Here is a 14,908-nt window from a genome sequence, read left to right as displayed (position 1 = left end):
ACTGGCACCTTTTGCGCTAATGAAATATTGTCTCTTGGCCATGGAGGCCTGCTCGTGCTTTGTTTACTAGATTGCTTTTGTCCAACACTGCCTACGTGACTTTGGCTGAAGCCACAGTTGCCACCACAAAAACGTGGCAACGCCTTGGCACGCGTTATGAGGAGGACTCCGGCTTCCCATGTTGCTCACGGCACTCGGTTCCAAGCTTCAACATCAAACACAAAAGCAAGGTGTCTCCTGGCAAATCAGGAAAGCTGCATTTGGAGAATGCGGGCATCGATCCCGCTACCTCTCGCATGCTAAGCGAGCGCTCTACCATTTGAGCTAATCCCCCTTTGCTTGAGGTTGTTGCTTGTGCTATGGCTGATCCCTGTCCTCTCCTGGGCTATGTGTAAACTATAGGCAGTTTTGCTAAATCCACAACTTGCTCTGGCCGCTAGACACCAGGAGAGCCACTCCCCCAAGACCTTGGACAACTGAGCCCCTTCTGAAGTATGGCCCCATGGGTTTCAATGATGTCATTGGGAGAAGGTGGTTTCAAAAAGCACTCACACCGCCTAATACATTCTCGACAAGAAACACCTTGTGCCTTGAGGCATTCCATGGGGCTGGAAATTGGGGGAGAGAGCTACAAACACCAAGAGCCCATAATTGCATTGGCCGGGAATCGAACCCGGGCCTCCCGCGTGGCAGGCGAGAATTCTACCACTGAACCACCAATGCTCCACGCCGGGCCAGGCGCCACCACCCTCGCTCAGCTGGCCTAGGAGAGTCCAGCTCTCGCCCACGCTTGACTTGGGATTCGCTTGTCGAAATCCATGAGGATGGCCAGCGACAAGAGCAGAGTGGCGCAGCGTAAGCGTGCTGGGCCCATAACCCAGAGGTCGATGGATCGAAACCATCCTCTGCTACGTTGCCTTTTCCTATGCCAATCGATATTTGCTTGCGGGCCCAAAGGCCTTTCTTTCGCACACAAAGAGAAGTTGAACCTGATTCAGGTGATTCAACGAGTCCAAAGCTCTCAGCGTAAGCATGGCACTGGCACCTTTCCCCCTAATGGAATATTGTCTCTTGGCCATGGAAGCCTGGTCGTGCTTTCTTTAATTGATTGCTTTTGTCCAATACTGCCTACGTGACTTTGGCTGAAGCCACAGATGCCACCACAAAAACGTGGCAATGCCTTGGCACATGTTATGAGGAGCACTCCGGCTTCCCATGTTGCTCACGGCGCTCGGTTCCAAGCTTCAACATCAAACACAAAAGCAAGGTGCCTCCCGTGAAACCAGGAAAGCTGCGTTTGGAGAATGCGGGCATCGATCCCGCTACCTCTCGCATGCAAAGCGAGCGCTCTGCCACTTGAGCTAATCCCCCTTTGCTCGAGTGTGTTGCTTGCGCTATGGCTGATCCCTGTCCTCTCCTGGGCTATGTGTAAAATATAGTCAGTTTTGCGAAATCCACAACCTGCTCTGGCCGCTAGACACCAGGAGAGCCACCCGCTTTCCTAGCGTAGAAGGTTTGCACCCCCCTTTTTTTTCCCTCCTACGACCTTTGACAACTGAGCCCCTTCAGAGGTATGGCCCCATGGGTTTCAATGATGTAATTGGGAGAAGGCTGGTTTCAAAAAGCACTCACACCGCCTAGTACATTCTCGACAAGAAACACCTTGTGCCTTGATGCACTCCACGGGGCTGGAAATTGGGGGAGAGCGCTGCAAACACAAAGAGCCCATAATTGCATTGGCCGGGAATCGAACCCGGGCCTCCCGCGTGGCAGGCGAGAATTCTACCACTTAACCACCAATGCTCCACGCCGGGCCACTTGCCACCACCCTCGCTCAGCTGGTCTAGGAGAGTCCAGCTCTCGCCCACGCTTGACTTGGGATTCGCTGGTCGAAAATCAATGGAAACGCCTAGTCGTCTACATTGTGACTTTGCCACATGGACCCACTCCCCGTGGGAATCGCTGGCAAACTACATCCACATGTGGTTGTTGAGGTTGGTCAGCGACAAGAGCAGAGTGGCGCAGCGGAAGCGTGCTGGGCCCATAACCCAGAGGTCGATGGATCGAAACCATCCTCTGCTACGTTGCCCTTTCCTATGCCAATCGATATTTGCTTGCGTGCGGGCCCAAAGGCCTTTCTTTCGCACACAAAGAGAAGTTGAACCTGATTCAGGTGATTCAACGAGTCCAAAGCTCTCAGCGTAAGCATGGCACTGGCACCTTTTGCGCTAATGAAATATTGTCTCTTGGCCATGGAGGCCTGCTCGTGCTTTGTTTACTAGATTGCTTTTGTCCAACACTGCCTACGTGACTTTGGCTGAAGCCACAGTTGCCACCACAAAAACGTGGCAACGCCTTGGCACGCGTTATGAGGAGGACTCCGGCTTCCCATGTTGCTCACGGCGCTCGGTTCCAAGCTTCAACATCAAACACAAAAGCAAGGTGTCTCCTGGCAAATCAGGAAAGCTGCATTTGGAGAATGCGGGCATCGATCCCGCTACCTCTCGCATGCTAAGCGAGCGCTCTACCATTTGAGCTAATCCCCCTTTGCTTGAGGTTGTTGCTTGTGCTATGGCTGATCCCTGTCCTCTCCTGGGCTATGTGTAAACTATAGGCAGTTTTGCTAAATCCACAACTTGCTCTGGCCGCTAGACACCAGGAGAGCCACTCCCCCAAGACCTTGGACAACTGAGCCCCTTCTGAAGTATGGCCCCATGGGTTTCAATGATGTCATTGGGAGAAGGTGGTTTCAAAAAGCACTCACACCGCCTAATACATTCTCGACAAGAAACACCTTGTGCCTTGAGGCATTCCATGGGGCTGGAAATTGGGGGAGAGAGCTACAAACACCAAGAGCCCATAATTGCATTGGCCGGGAATCGAACCCGGGCCTCCCGCGTGGCAGGCGAGAATTCTACCACTGAACCACCAATGCTCCACGCCGGGCCAGGCGCCACCACCCTCGCTCAGCTGGCCTAGGAGAGTCCAGCTCTCGCCCACGCTTGACTTGGGATTCGCTTGTCGAAATCCATGAGGATGGCCAGCGACAAGAGCAGAGTGGCGCAGCGGAAGCGTGCTGGGCCCATAACCCAGAGGTCGATGGATCGAAACCATCCTCTGCTACGTTGCCTTTTCCTATGCCAATCGATATTTGCTTGCGGGCCCAAAGGCCTTTCTTTCGCACACAAAGAGAAGTTGAACCTGATTCAGGTGATTCAACGAGTCCAAAGCTCTCAGCGTAAGCATGGCACTGGCACCTTTCCCCCTAATGGAATATTGTCTCTTGGCCATGGAAGCCTGGTCGTGCTTTCTTTAATTGATTGCTTTTGTCCAATACTGCCTACGTGACTTTGGCTGAAGCCACAGATGCCACCACAAAAACGTGGCAATGCCTTGGCACATGTTATGAGGAGCACTCCGGCTTCCCATGTTGCTCACGGCGCTCGGTTCCAAGCTTCAACATCAAACACAAAAGCAAGGTGCCTCCCGTGAAACCAGGAAAGCTGCGTTTGGAGAATGCGGGCATCGATCCCGCTACCTCTCGCATGCAAAGCGAGCGCTCTGCCACTTGAGCTAATCCCCCTTTGCTCGAGTGTGTTGCTTGCGCTATGGCTGATCCCTGTCCTCTCCTGGGCTATGTGTAAAATATAGTCAGTTTTGCGAAATCCACAACCTGCTCTGGCCGCTAGACACCAGGAGAGCCACCCGCTTTCCTAGCGTAGAAGGTTTGCACCCCCCTTTTTTTTCCCTCCTACGACCTTTGACAACTGAGCCCCTTCAGAGGTATGGCCCCATGGGTTTCAATGATGTAATTGGGAGAAGGCTGGTTTCAAAAAGCACTCACACCGCCTAGTACATTCTCGACAAGAAACACCTTGTGCCTTGATGCACTCCACGGGGCTGGAAATTGGGGGAGAGCGCTGCAAACACAAAGAGCCCATAATTGCATTGGCCGGGAATCGAACCCGGGCCTCCCGCGTGGCAGGTGAGAATTCTACCACTGAACCACCAATGCTCCACGCCGGGCCACTTGCCACCACCCTCGCTCAGCTGGTCTAGGAGAGTCCAGCTCTCGCCCACGCTTGACTTGGGATTCGCTGGTCGAAAATCAATGGAAACGCCTAGTCGTCTACATTGTGACTTTGCCACATGGACCCACTCCCCGTGGGAATCGCTGGCAAACTACATCCACATGTGGTTGTTGAGGTTGGTCAGCGACAAGAGCAGAGTGGCGCAGCGGAAGCGTGCTGGGCCCATAACCCAGAGGTCGATGGATCGAAACCATCCTCTGCTACGTTGCCCTTTCCTATGCCAATCGATATTTGCTTGCGTGCGGGCCCAAAGGCCTTTCTTTCGCACACAAAGAGAAGTTGAACCTGATTCAGGTGATTCAACGAGTCCAAAGCTCTCAGCGTAAGCATGGCACTGGCACCTTTTGCGCTAATGAAATATTGTCTCTTGGCCATGGAGGCCTGCTCGTGCTTTGTTTACTAGATTGCTTTTGTCCAACACTGCCTACGTGACTTTGGCTGAAGCCACAGTTGCCACCACAAAAACGTGGCAACGCCTTGGCACGCGTTATGAGGAGGACTCCGGCTTCCCATGTTGCTCACGGCGCTCGGTTCCAAGCTTCAACATCAAACACAAAAGCAAGGTGTCTCCTGGCAAATCAGGAAAGCTGCATTTGGAGAATGCGGGCATCGATCCCGCTACCTCTCGCATGCTAAGCGAGCGCTCTACCATTTGAGCTAATCCCCCTTTGCTTGAGGTTGTTGCTTGTGCTATGGCTGATCCCTGTCCTCTCCTGGGCTATGTGTAAACTATAGGCAGTTTTGCTAAATCCACAACTTGCTCTGGCCGCTAGACACCAGGAGAGCCACTCCCCCAAGACCTTGGACAACTGAGCCCCTTCTGAAGTATGGCCCCATGGGTTTCAATGATGTCATTGGGAGAAGGTGGTTTCAAAAAGCACTCACACCGCCTAATACATTCTCGACAAGAAACACCTTGTGCCTTGAGGCATTCCATGGGGCTGGAAATTGGGGGAGAGAGCTACAAACACCAAGAGCCCATAATTGCATTGGCCGGGAATCGAACCCAGGCCTCCCGCGTGGCAGGCGAGAATTCTACCACTGAACCACCAATGCTCCACGCCGGGCCAGGCGCCACCACCCTCGCTCAGCTGGCCTAGGAGAGTCCAGCTCTCGCCCACGCTTGACTTGGGATTCGCTTGTCGAAATCCATGAGGATGGCCAGCGACAAGAGCAGAGTGGCGCAGCGGAAGCGTGCTGGGCCCATAACCCAGAGGTCGATGGATCGAAACCATCCTCTGCTACGTTGCCTTTTCCTATGCCAATCGATATTTGCTTGCGGGCCCAAAGGCCTTTCTTTCGCACACAAAGAGAAGTTGAACCTGATTCAGGTGATTCAACGAGTCCAAAGCTCTCAGCGTAAGCATGGCACTGGCACCTTTCCCCCTAATGGAATATTGTCTCTTGGCCATGGAAGCCTGGTCGTGCTTTCTTTAATTGATTGCTTTTGTCCAATACTGCCTACGTGACTTTGGCTGAAGCCACAGATGCCACCACAAAAACGTGGCAATGCCTTGGCACATGTTATGAGGAGCACTCCGGCTTCCCATGTTGCTCACGGCGCTCGGTTCCAAGCTTCAACATCAAACACAAAAGCAAGGTGCCTCCCGTGAAACCAGGAAAGCTGCGTTTGGAGAATGCGGGCATCGATCCCGCTACCTCTCGCATGCAAAGCGAGCGCTCTGCCACTTGAGCTAATCCCCCTTTGCTCGAGTGTGTTGCTTGCGCTATGGCTGATCCCTGTCCTCTCCTGGGCTATGTGTAAAATATAGTCAGTTTTGCGAAATCCACAACCTGCTCTGGCCGCTAGACACCAGGAGAGCCACCCGCTTTCCTAGCGTAGAAGGTTTGCACCCCCCTTTTTTTTCCCTCCTACGACCTTTGACAACTGAGCCCCTTCAGAGGTATGGCCCCATGGGTTTCAATGATGTAATTGGGAGAAGGCTGGTTTCAAAAAGCACTCACACCGCCTAGTACATTCTCGACAAGAAACACCTTGTGCCTTGATGCACTCCACGGGGCTGGAAATTGGGGGAGAGCGCTGCAAACACAAAGAGCCCATAATTGCATTGGCCGGGAATCGAACCCGGGCCTCCCGCGTGGCAGGCGAGAATTCTACCACTGAACCACCAATGCTCCACGCCGGGCCACTTGCCACCACCCTCGCTCAGCTGGTCTAGGAGAGTCCAGCTCTCGCCCACGCTTGACTTGGGATTCGCTGGTCGAAAATCAATGGAAACGCCTAGTCGTCTACATTGTGACTTTGCCACATGGACCCACTCCCCGTGGGAATCGCTGGCAAACTACATCCACATGTGGTTGTTGAGGTTGGTCAGCGACAAGAGCAGAGTGGCGCAGCGGAAGCGTGCTGGGCCCATAACCCAGAGGTCGATGGATCGAAACCATCCTCTGCTACGTTGCCCTTTCCTATGCCAATCGATATTTGCTTGCGTGCGGGCCCAAAGGCCTTTCTTTCGCACACAAAGAGAAGTTGAACCTGATTCAGGTGATTCAACGAGTCCAAAGCTCTCAGCGTAAGCATGGCACTGGCACCTTTTGCGCTAATGAAATATTGTCTCTTGGCCATGGAGGCCTGCTCGTGCTTTGTTTACTAGATTGCTTTTGTCCAACACTGCCTACGTGACTTTGGCTGAAGCCACAGTTGCCACCACAAAAACGTGGCAACGCCTTGGCACGCGTTATGAGGAGGACTCCGGCTTCCCATGTTGCTCACGGCGCTCGGTTCCAAGCTTCAACATCAAACACAAAAGCAAGGTGTCTCCTGGCAAATCAGGAAAGCCGCATTTGGAGAATGCGGGCATCGATCCCGCTACCTCTCGCATGCTAAGCGAGCGCTCTACCATTTGAGCTAATCCCCCTTTGCTTGAGGTTGTTGCTTGAGGTTGTTGCTTGTGCTATGGCTGATCCCTGTCCTCTCCTGGGCTATGTGTAAACTATAGGCAGTTTTGCTAAATCCACAACTTGCTCTGGCCGCTAGACACCAGGAGAGCCACTCCCCCAAGACCTTGGACAACTGAGCCCCTTCTGAAGTATGGCCCCATGGGTTTCAATGATGTCATTGGGAGAAGGTGGTTTCAAAAAGCACTCACACCGCCTAATACATTCTCGACAAGAAACACCTTGTGCCTTGAGGCATTCCATGGGGCTGGAAATTGGGGGAGAGAGCTACAAACACCAAGAGCCCATAATTGCATTGGCCGGGAATCGAACCCGGGCCTCCCGCGTGGCAGGCGAGAATTCTACCACTGAACCACCAATGCTCCACGCCGGGCCAGGCGCCACCACCCTCGCTCAGCTGGCCTAGGAGAGTCCAGCTCTCGCCCACGCTTGACTTGGGATTCGCTTGTCGAAATCCATGAGGATGGCCAGCGACAAGAGCAGAGTGGCGCAGCGGAAGCGTGCTGGGCCCATAACCCAGAGGTCGATGGATCGAAACCATCCTCTGCTACGTTGCCTTTTCCTATGCCAATCGATATTTGCTTGCGGGCCCAAAGGCCTTTCTTTCGCACACAAAGAGAAGTTGAACCTGATTCAGGTGATTCAACGAGTCCAAAGCTCTCAGCGTAAGCATGGCACTGGCACCTTTCCCCCTAATGGAATATTGTCTCTTGGCCATGGAAGCCTGGTCGTGCTTTCTTTAATTGATTGCTTTTGTCCAATACTGCCTACGTGACTTTGGCTGAAGCCACAGATGCCACCACAAAAACGTGGCAATGCCTTGGCACATGTTATGAGGAGCACTCCGGCTTCCCATGTTGCTCACGGCGCTCGGTTCCAAGCTTCAACATCAAACACAAAAGCAAGGTGCCTCCCGTGAAACCAGGAAAGCTGCGTTTGGAGAATGCGGGCATCGATCCCGCTACCTCTCGCATGCAAAGCGAGCGCTCTGCCACTTGAGCTAATCCCCCTTTGCTCGAGTGTGTTGCTTGCGCTATGGCTGATCCCTGTCCTCTCCTGGGCTATGTGTAAAATATAGTCAGTTTTGCGAAATCCACAACCTGCTCTGGCCGCTAGACACCAGGAGAGCCACCCGCTTTCCTAGCGTAGAAGGTTTGCACCCCCCTTTTTTTTCCCTCCTACGACCTTTGACAACTGAGCCCCTTCAGAGGTATGGCCCCATGGGTTTCAATGATGTAATTGGGAGAAGGCTGGTTTCAAAAAGCACTCACACCGCCTAGTACATTCTCGACAAGAAACACCTTGTGCCTTGATGCACTCCACGGGGCTGGAAATTGGGGGAGAGCGCTGCAAACACAAAGAGCCCATAATTGCATTGGCCGGGAATCGAACCCGGGCCTCCCGCGTGGCAGGCGAGAATTCTACCACTGAACCACCAATGCTCCACGCCGGGCCACTTGCCACCACCCTCGCTCAGCTGGTCTAGGAGAGTCCAGCTCTCGCCCACGCTTGACTTGGGATTCGCTGGTCGAAAATCAATGGAAACGCCTAGTCGTCTACATTGTGACTTTGCCACATGGACCCACTCCCCGTGGGAATCGCTGGCAAACTACATCCACATGTGGTTGTTGAGGTTGGTCAGCGACAAGAGCAGAGTGGCGCAGCGGAAGCGTGCTGGGCCCATAACCCAGAGGTCGATGGATCGAAACCATCCTCTGCTACGTTGCCCTTTCCTATGCCAATCGATATTTGCTTGCGTGCGGGCCCAAAGGCCTTTCTTTCGCACACAAAGAGAAGTTGAACCTGATTCAGGTGATTCAACGAGTCCAAAGCTCTCAGCGTAAGCATGGCACTGGCACCTTTTGCGCTAATGAAATATTGTCTCTTGGCCATGGAGGCCTGCTCGTGCTTTGTTTACTAGATTGCTTTTGTCCAACACTGCCTACGTGACTTTGGCTGAAGCCACAGTTGCCACCACAAAAACGTGGCAACGCCTTGGCACGCGTTATGAGGAGGACTCCGGCTTCCCATGTTGCTCACGGCGCTCGGTTCCAAGCTTCAACATCAAACACAAAAGCAAGGTGTCTCCTGGCAAATCAGGAAAGCTGCATTTGGAGAATGCGGGCATCGATCCCGCTACCTCTCGCATGCTAAGCGAGCGCTCTACCATTTGAGCTAATCCCCCTTTGCTTGAGGTTGTTGCTTGTGCTATGGCTGATCCCTGTCCTCTCCTGGGCTATGTGTAAACTATAGGCAGTTTTGCTAAATCCACAACTTGCTCTGGCCGCTAGACACCAGGAGAGCCACTCCCCCAAGACCTTGGACAACTGAGCCCCTTCTGAAGTATGGCCCCATGGGTTTCAATGATGTCATTGGGAGAAGGTGGTTTCAAAAAGCACTCACACCGCCTAATACATTCTCGACAAGAAACACCTTGTGCCTTGAGGCATTCCATGGGGCTGGAAATTGGGGGAGAGAGCTACAAACACCAAGAGCCCATAATTGCATTGGCCGGGAATCGAACCCGGGCCTCCCGCGTGGCAGGCGAGAATTCTACCACTGAACCACCAATGCTCCACGCCGGGCCAGGCGCCACCACCCTCGCTCAGCTGGCCTAGGAGAGTCCAGCTCTCGCCCACGCTTGACTTGGGATTCGCTTGTCGAAGTCCATGAGGATGGTCAGCGACAAGAGCAGAGTGGCGCAGCGGAAGCGTGCTGGGCCCATAACCCAGAGGTCGATGGATCTAAACCATCCTCTGCTACGTTGCCTTTTCCTATGCCAATCGATATTTGCTTGCGGGCCCAAAGGCCTTTCTTTCGCACACAAAGAGAAGTTGAACCTGATTCAGGTGATTCAACGAGTCCAAAGCTATCAGCGTAAGCATGGCACTGGCACCTTTCCCCCTAATGGAATATTGTCTCTTGGCCATGGAAGCCTGGTCGTGCTTTCTTTAATTGATTGCTTTTGTCCAATACTGCCTACGTGACTTTGGCTGAAGCCACAGATGCCACCACAAAAACGTGGCAATGCCTTGGCACATGTTATGAGGAGCACTCCGGCTTCCCATGTTGCTCACGGCGCTCGGTTCCAAGCTTCAACATCAAACACAAAAGCAAGGTGCCTCCCGTGAAACCAGGAAAGCTGCGTTTGGAGAATGCGGGCATCGATCCCGCTACCTCTCGCATGCAAAGCGAGCGCTCTGCCACTTGAGCTAATCCCCCTTTGCTCGAGTGTGTTGCTTGCGCTATGGCTGATCCCTGTCCTCTCCTGGGCTATGTGTAAAATATAGTCAGTTTTGCGAAATCCACAACCTGCTCTGGCCGCTAGACACCAGGAGAGCCACCCGCTTTCCTAGCGTAGAAGGTTTGCACCCCCCTTTTTTTTCCCTCCTACGACCTTTGACAACTGAGCCCCTTCAGAGGTATGGCCCCATGGGTTTCAATGATGTAATTGGGAGAAGGCTGGTTTCAAAAAGCACTCACACCGCCTAGTACATTCTCGACAAGAAACACCTTGTGCCTTGATGCACTCCACGGGGCTGGAAATTGGGGGAGAGCGCTGCAAACACAAAGAGCCCATAATTGCATTGGCCGGGAATCGAACCCGGGCCTCCCGCGTGGCAGGCGAGAATTCTACCACTGAACCACCAATGCTCCACGCCGGGCCACTTGCCACCACCCTCGCTCAGCTGGTCTAGGAGAGTCCAGCTCTCGCCCACGCTTGACTTGGGATTCGCTGGTCGAAAATCAATGGAAACGCCTAGTCGTCTACATTGTGACTTTGCCACATGGACCCACTCCCCGTGGGAATCGCTGGCAAACTACATCCACATGTGGTTGTTGAGGTTGGTCAGCGACAAGAGCAGAGTGGCGCAGCGGAAGCGTGCTGGGCCCATAACCCAGAGGTCGATGGATCGAAACCATCCTCTGCTACGTTGCCCTTTCCTATGCCAATCGATATTTGCTTGCGTGCGGGCCCAAAGGCCTTTCTTTCGCACACAAAGAGAAGTTGAACCTGATTCAGGTGATTCAACGAGTCCAAAGCTCTCAGCGTAAGCATGGCACTGGCACCTTTTGCGCTAATGAAATATTGTCTCTTGGCCATGGAGGCCTGCTCGTGCTTTGTTTACTAGATTGCTTTTGTCCAACACTGCCTACGTGACTTTGGCTGAAGCCACAGTTGCCACCACAAAAACGTGGCAACGCCTTGGCACGCGTTATGAGGAGGACTCCGGCTTCCCATGTTGCTCACGGCGCTCGGTTCCAAGCTTCAACATCAAACACAAAAGCAAGGTGTCTCCTGGCAAATCAGGAAAGCTGCATTTGGAGAATGCGGGCATCGATCCCGCTACCTCTCGCATGCTAAGCGAGCGCTCTACCATTTGAGCTAATCCCCCTTTGCTTGAGGTTGTTGCTTGTGCTATGGCTGATCCCTGTCCTCTCCTGGGCTATGTGTAAACTATAGGCAGTTTTGCTAAATCCACAACTTGCTCTGGCCGCTAGACACCAGGAGAGCCACTCCCCCAAGACCTTGGACAACTGAGCCCCTTCTGAAGTATGGCCCCATGGGTTTCAATGATGTCATTGGGAGAAGGTGGTTTCAAAAAGCACTCACACCGCCTAATACATTCTCGACAAGAAACACCTTGTGCCTTGAGGCATTCCATGGGGCTGGAAATTGGGGGAGAGAGCTACAAACACCAAGAGCCCATAATTGCATTGGCCGGGAATCGAACCCGGGCCTCCCGCGTGGCAGGCGAGAATTCTACCACTGAACCACCAATGCTCCACGCCGGGCCAGGCGCCACCACCCTCGCTCAGCTGGCCTAGGAGAGTCCAGCTCTCGCCCACGCTTGACTTGGGATTCGCTTGTCGAAGTCCATGAGGATGGTCAGCGACAAGAGCAGAGTGGCGCAGCGGAAGCGTGCTGGGCCCATAACCCAGAGGTCGATGGATCTAAACCATCCTCTGCTACGTTGCCTTTTCCTATGCCAATCGATATTTGCTTGCGGGCCCAAAGGCCTTTCTTTCGCACACAAAGAGAAGTTGAACCTGATTCAGGTGATTCAACGAGTCCAAAGCTATCAGCGTAAGCATGGCACTGGCACCTTTCCCCCTAATGGAATATTGTCTCTTGGCCATGGAAGCCTGGTCGTGCTTTCTTTAATTGATTGCTTTTGTCCAATACTGCCTACGTGACTTTGGCTGAAGCCACAGATGCCACCACAAAAACGTGGCAATGCCTTGGCACATGTTATGAGGAGCACTCCGGCTTCCCATGTTGCTCACGGCGCTCGGTTCCAAGCTTCAACATCAAACACAAAAGCAAGGTGCCTCCCGTGAAACCAGGAAAGCTGCGTTTGGAGAATGCGGGCATCGATCCCGCTACCTCTCGCATGCAAAGCGAGCGCTCTGCCACTTGAGCTAATCCCCCTTTGCTCGAGTGTGTTGCTTGCGCTATGGCTGATCCCTGTCCTCTCCTGGGCTATGTGTAAAATATAGTCAGTTTTGCGAAATCCACAACCTGCTCTGGCCGCTAGACACCAGGAGAGCCACCCGCTTTCCTAGCGTAGAAGGTTTGCACCCCCCTTTTTTTTCCCTCCTACGACCTTTGACAACTGAGCCCCTTCAGAGGTATGGCCCCATGGGTTTCAATGATGTAATTGGGAGAAGGCTGGTTTCAAAAAGCACTCACACCGCCTAGTACATTCTCGACAAGAAACACCTTGTGCCTTGATGCACTCCACGGGGCTGGAAATTGGGGGAGAGCGCTGCAAACACAAAGAGCCCATAATTGCATTGGCCGGGAATCGAACCCGGGCCTCCCGCGTGGCAGGCGAGAATTCTACCACTGAACCACCAATGCTCCACGCCGGGCCACTTGCCACCACCCTCGCTCAGCTGGTCTAGGAGAGTCCAGCTCTCGCCCACGCTTGACTTGGGATTCGCTGGTCGAAAATCAATGGAAACGCCTAGTCGTCTACATTGTGACTTTGCCACATGGACCCACTCCCCGTGGGAATCGCTGGCAAACTACATCCACATGTGGTTGTTGAGGTTGGTCAGCGACAAGAGCAGAGTGGCGCAGCGGAAGCGTGCTGGGCCCATAACCCAGAGGTCGATGGATCGAAACCATCCTCTGCTACGTTGCCCTTTCCTATGCCAATCGATATTTGCTTGCGTGCGGGCCCAAAGGCCTTTCTTTCGCACACAAAGAGAAGTTGAACCTGATTCAGGTGATTCAACGAGTCCAAAGCTCTCAGCGTAAGCATGGCACTGGCACCTTTTGCGCTAATGAAATATTGTCTCTTGGCCATGGAGGCCTGCTCGTGCTTTGTTTACTAGATTGCTTTTGTCCAACACTGCCTACGTGACTTTGGCTGAAGCCACAGTTGCCACCACAAAAACGTGGCAACGCCTTGGCACGCGTTATGAGGAGGACTCCGGCTTCCCATGTTGCTCACGGCGCTCGGTTCCAAGCTTCAACATCAAACACAAAAGCAAGGTGTCTCCTGGCAAATCAGGAAAGCTGCATTTGGAGAATGCGGGCATCGATCCCGCTACCTCTCGCATGCTAAGCGAGCGCTCTACCATTTGAGCTAATCCCCCTTTGCTTGAGGTTGTTGCTTGTGCTATGGCTGATCCCTGTCCTCTCCTGGGCTATGTGTAAACTATAGGCAGTTTTGCTAAATCCACAACTTGCTCTGGCCGCTAGACACCAGGAGAGCCACTCCCCCAAGACCTTGGACAACTGAGCCCCTTCTGAAGTATGGCCCCATGGGTTTCAATGATGTCATTGGGAGAAGGTGGTTTCAAAAAGCACTCACACCGCCTAATACATTCTCGACAAGAAACACCTTGTGCCTTGAGGCATTCCATGGGGCTGGAAATTGGGGGAGAGAGCTACAAACACCAAGAGCCCATAATTGCATTGGCCGGGAATCGAACCCGGGCCTCCCGCGTGGCAGGCGAGAATTCTACCACTGAACCACCAATGGTCCACGCCGGGCCAGGCGCCACCACCCTCGCTCAGCTGGCCTAGGAGAGTCCAGCTCTCGCCCACGCTTGACTTGGGATTCGCTTGTCGAAATCCATGAGGATGGCCAGCGACAAGAGCAGAGTGGCGCAGCGGAAGCGTGCTGGGCCCATAACCCAGAGGTCGATGGATCGAAACCATCCTCTGCTACGTTGCCTTTTCCTATGCCAATCGATATTTGCTTGCGGGCCCAAAGGCCTTTCTTTCGCACACAAAGAGAAGTTGAACCTGATTCAGGTGATTCAACGAGTCCAAAGCTCTCAGCGTAAGCATGGCACTGGCACCTTTCCCACTAATGGAATATTGTCTCTTGGCCATGGAAGCCTGGTCGTGCTTTCTTTAATTGATTGCTTTTGTCCAATACTGCCTACGTGACTTTGGCTGAAGCCACAGATGCCACCACAAAAACGTGGCAATGCCTTGGCACATGTTATGAGGAGCACTCCGGCTTCCCATGTTGCTCACGGCGCTCGGTTCCAAGCTTCAACATCAAACACAAAAGCAAGGTGCCTCCCGTGAAACCAGGAAAGCTGCGTTTGGAGAATGCGGGCATCGATCCCGCTACCTCTCGCATGCAAAGCGAGCGCTCTGCCACTTGAGCTAATCCCCCTTTGCTCGAGTGTGTTGCTTGCGCTATGGCTGATCCCTGTCCTCTCCTGGGCTATGTGTAAAATATAGTCAGTTTTGCGAAATCCACAACCTGCTCTGGCCGCTAGACACCAGGAGAGCCACCCGCTTTCCTAGCGTAGAAGGTTTGCACCCCCCTTTTTTTTCCCTCCTACGACCTTTGACAACTGAGCCCCTTCAGAGGTATGGCCCCATGGGTTTCAATGATGTAATTGGGAGAAGGCTGGTTTCAAAA

The 14,908-nt window shown here is 53.3% G+C and overlaps 23 non-coding genes across 23 annotated transcripts; all 23 read right to left on the bottom strand.

Annotated features, from left to right (window-relative positions):
- Positions 1–261: 261 nt before the first annotated feature.
- TRNAA-AGC (transfer RNA alanine (anticodon AGC)) lies at positions 262–334 on the bottom strand. The gene has a single exon. It is a non-coding gene; the product is annotated as a tRNA-Ala (tRNA).
- A 318-nt stretch (positions 335–652) lies between these two features.
- TRNAG-GCC (transfer RNA glycine (anticodon GCC)) lies at positions 653–723 on the bottom strand. Its single transcript has one exon. It is a non-coding gene; the product is annotated as a tRNA-Gly (tRNA).
- A 575-nt stretch (positions 724–1,298) lies between these two features.
- Positions 1,299–1,371, bottom strand: TRNAA-UGC (transfer RNA alanine (anticodon UGC)). Its single transcript has one exon. It is a non-coding gene; the product is annotated as a tRNA-Ala (tRNA).
- A 1,102-nt stretch (positions 1,372–2,473) lies between these two features.
- On the bottom strand, positions 2,474–2,546 carry TRNAA-AGC (transfer RNA alanine (anticodon AGC)). Its single transcript has one exon. It is a non-coding gene; the product is annotated as a tRNA-Ala (tRNA).
- Positions 2,547–2,864: 318 nt separating this feature from the next.
- Positions 2,865–2,935, bottom strand: TRNAG-GCC (transfer RNA glycine (anticodon GCC)). The gene has a single exon. It is a non-coding gene; the product is annotated as a tRNA-Gly (tRNA).
- A 575-nt stretch (positions 2,936–3,510) lies between these two features.
- TRNAA-UGC (transfer RNA alanine (anticodon UGC)) lies at positions 3,511–3,583 on the bottom strand. The gene has a single exon. It is a non-coding gene; the product is annotated as a tRNA-Ala (tRNA).
- Positions 3,584–4,685: 1,102 nt separating this feature from the next.
- TRNAA-AGC (transfer RNA alanine (anticodon AGC)) lies at positions 4,686–4,758 on the bottom strand. Its single transcript has one exon. It is a non-coding gene; the product is annotated as a tRNA-Ala (tRNA).
- Positions 4,759–5,722: 964 nt separating this feature from the next.
- Positions 5,723–5,795, bottom strand: TRNAA-UGC (transfer RNA alanine (anticodon UGC)). The gene has a single exon. It is a non-coding gene; the product is annotated as a tRNA-Ala (tRNA).
- A 361-nt stretch (positions 5,796–6,156) lies between these two features.
- TRNAG-GCC (transfer RNA glycine (anticodon GCC)) lies at positions 6,157–6,227 on the bottom strand. The gene has a single exon. It is a non-coding gene; the product is annotated as a tRNA-Gly (tRNA).
- Positions 6,228–6,897: 670 nt separating this feature from the next.
- Positions 6,898–6,970, bottom strand: TRNAA-AGC (transfer RNA alanine (anticodon AGC)). The gene has a single exon. It is a non-coding gene; the product is annotated as a tRNA-Ala (tRNA).
- Positions 6,971–7,301: 331 nt separating this feature from the next.
- TRNAG-GCC (transfer RNA glycine (anticodon GCC)) lies at positions 7,302–7,372 on the bottom strand. Its single transcript has one exon. It is a non-coding gene; the product is annotated as a tRNA-Gly (tRNA).
- A 575-nt stretch (positions 7,373–7,947) lies between these two features.
- On the bottom strand, positions 7,948–8,020 carry TRNAA-UGC (transfer RNA alanine (anticodon UGC)). Its single transcript has one exon. It is a non-coding gene; the product is annotated as a tRNA-Ala (tRNA).
- Positions 8,021–8,381: 361 nt separating this feature from the next.
- Positions 8,382–8,452, bottom strand: TRNAG-GCC (transfer RNA glycine (anticodon GCC)). The gene has a single exon. It is a non-coding gene; the product is annotated as a tRNA-Gly (tRNA).
- Positions 8,453–9,122: 670 nt separating this feature from the next.
- On the bottom strand, positions 9,123–9,195 carry TRNAA-AGC (transfer RNA alanine (anticodon AGC)). Its single transcript has one exon. It is a non-coding gene; the product is annotated as a tRNA-Ala (tRNA).
- Positions 9,196–9,513: 318 nt separating this feature from the next.
- Positions 9,514–9,584, bottom strand: TRNAG-GCC (transfer RNA glycine (anticodon GCC)). Its single transcript has one exon. It is a non-coding gene; the product is annotated as a tRNA-Gly (tRNA).
- Positions 9,585–10,159: 575 nt separating this feature from the next.
- TRNAA-UGC (transfer RNA alanine (anticodon UGC)) lies at positions 10,160–10,232 on the bottom strand. The gene has a single exon. It is a non-coding gene; the product is annotated as a tRNA-Ala (tRNA).
- Positions 10,233–10,593: 361 nt separating this feature from the next.
- Positions 10,594–10,664, bottom strand: TRNAG-GCC (transfer RNA glycine (anticodon GCC)). Its single transcript has one exon. It is a non-coding gene; the product is annotated as a tRNA-Gly (tRNA).
- A 670-nt stretch (positions 10,665–11,334) lies between these two features.
- Positions 11,335–11,407, bottom strand: TRNAA-AGC (transfer RNA alanine (anticodon AGC)). The gene has a single exon. It is a non-coding gene; the product is annotated as a tRNA-Ala (tRNA).
- Positions 11,408–11,725: 318 nt separating this feature from the next.
- On the bottom strand, positions 11,726–11,796 carry TRNAG-GCC (transfer RNA glycine (anticodon GCC)). The gene has a single exon. It is a non-coding gene; the product is annotated as a tRNA-Gly (tRNA).
- Positions 11,797–12,371: 575 nt separating this feature from the next.
- TRNAA-UGC (transfer RNA alanine (anticodon UGC)) lies at positions 12,372–12,444 on the bottom strand. The gene has a single exon. It is a non-coding gene; the product is annotated as a tRNA-Ala (tRNA).
- Positions 12,445–12,805: 361 nt separating this feature from the next.
- TRNAG-GCC (transfer RNA glycine (anticodon GCC)) lies at positions 12,806–12,876 on the bottom strand. Its single transcript has one exon. It is a non-coding gene; the product is annotated as a tRNA-Gly (tRNA).
- A 670-nt stretch (positions 12,877–13,546) lies between these two features.
- TRNAA-AGC (transfer RNA alanine (anticodon AGC)) lies at positions 13,547–13,619 on the bottom strand. The gene has a single exon. It is a non-coding gene; the product is annotated as a tRNA-Ala (tRNA).
- A 964-nt stretch (positions 13,620–14,583) lies between these two features.
- Positions 14,584–14,656, bottom strand: TRNAA-UGC (transfer RNA alanine (anticodon UGC)). Its single transcript has one exon. It is a non-coding gene; the product is annotated as a tRNA-Ala (tRNA).
- Positions 14,657–14,908: the final 252 nt, after the last annotated feature.

The sequence above is a fragment of the Lithobates pipiens genome, unplaced genomic scaffold (assembly GCF_037356315.1).
Source record: "Lithobates pipiens isolate NorthernLeopardFrog02 unplaced genomic scaffold, aLitPip1_a1.2 Scaffold_18, whole genome shotgun sequence".
Taxonomy (NCBI): Eukaryota; Metazoa; Chordata; class Amphibia; order Anura; family Ranidae; genus Lithobates; species Lithobates pipiens.
Note: the sequence above shows the minus strand (reverse complement) of the source record. Positions and strands in the feature narration are given on the sequence as shown.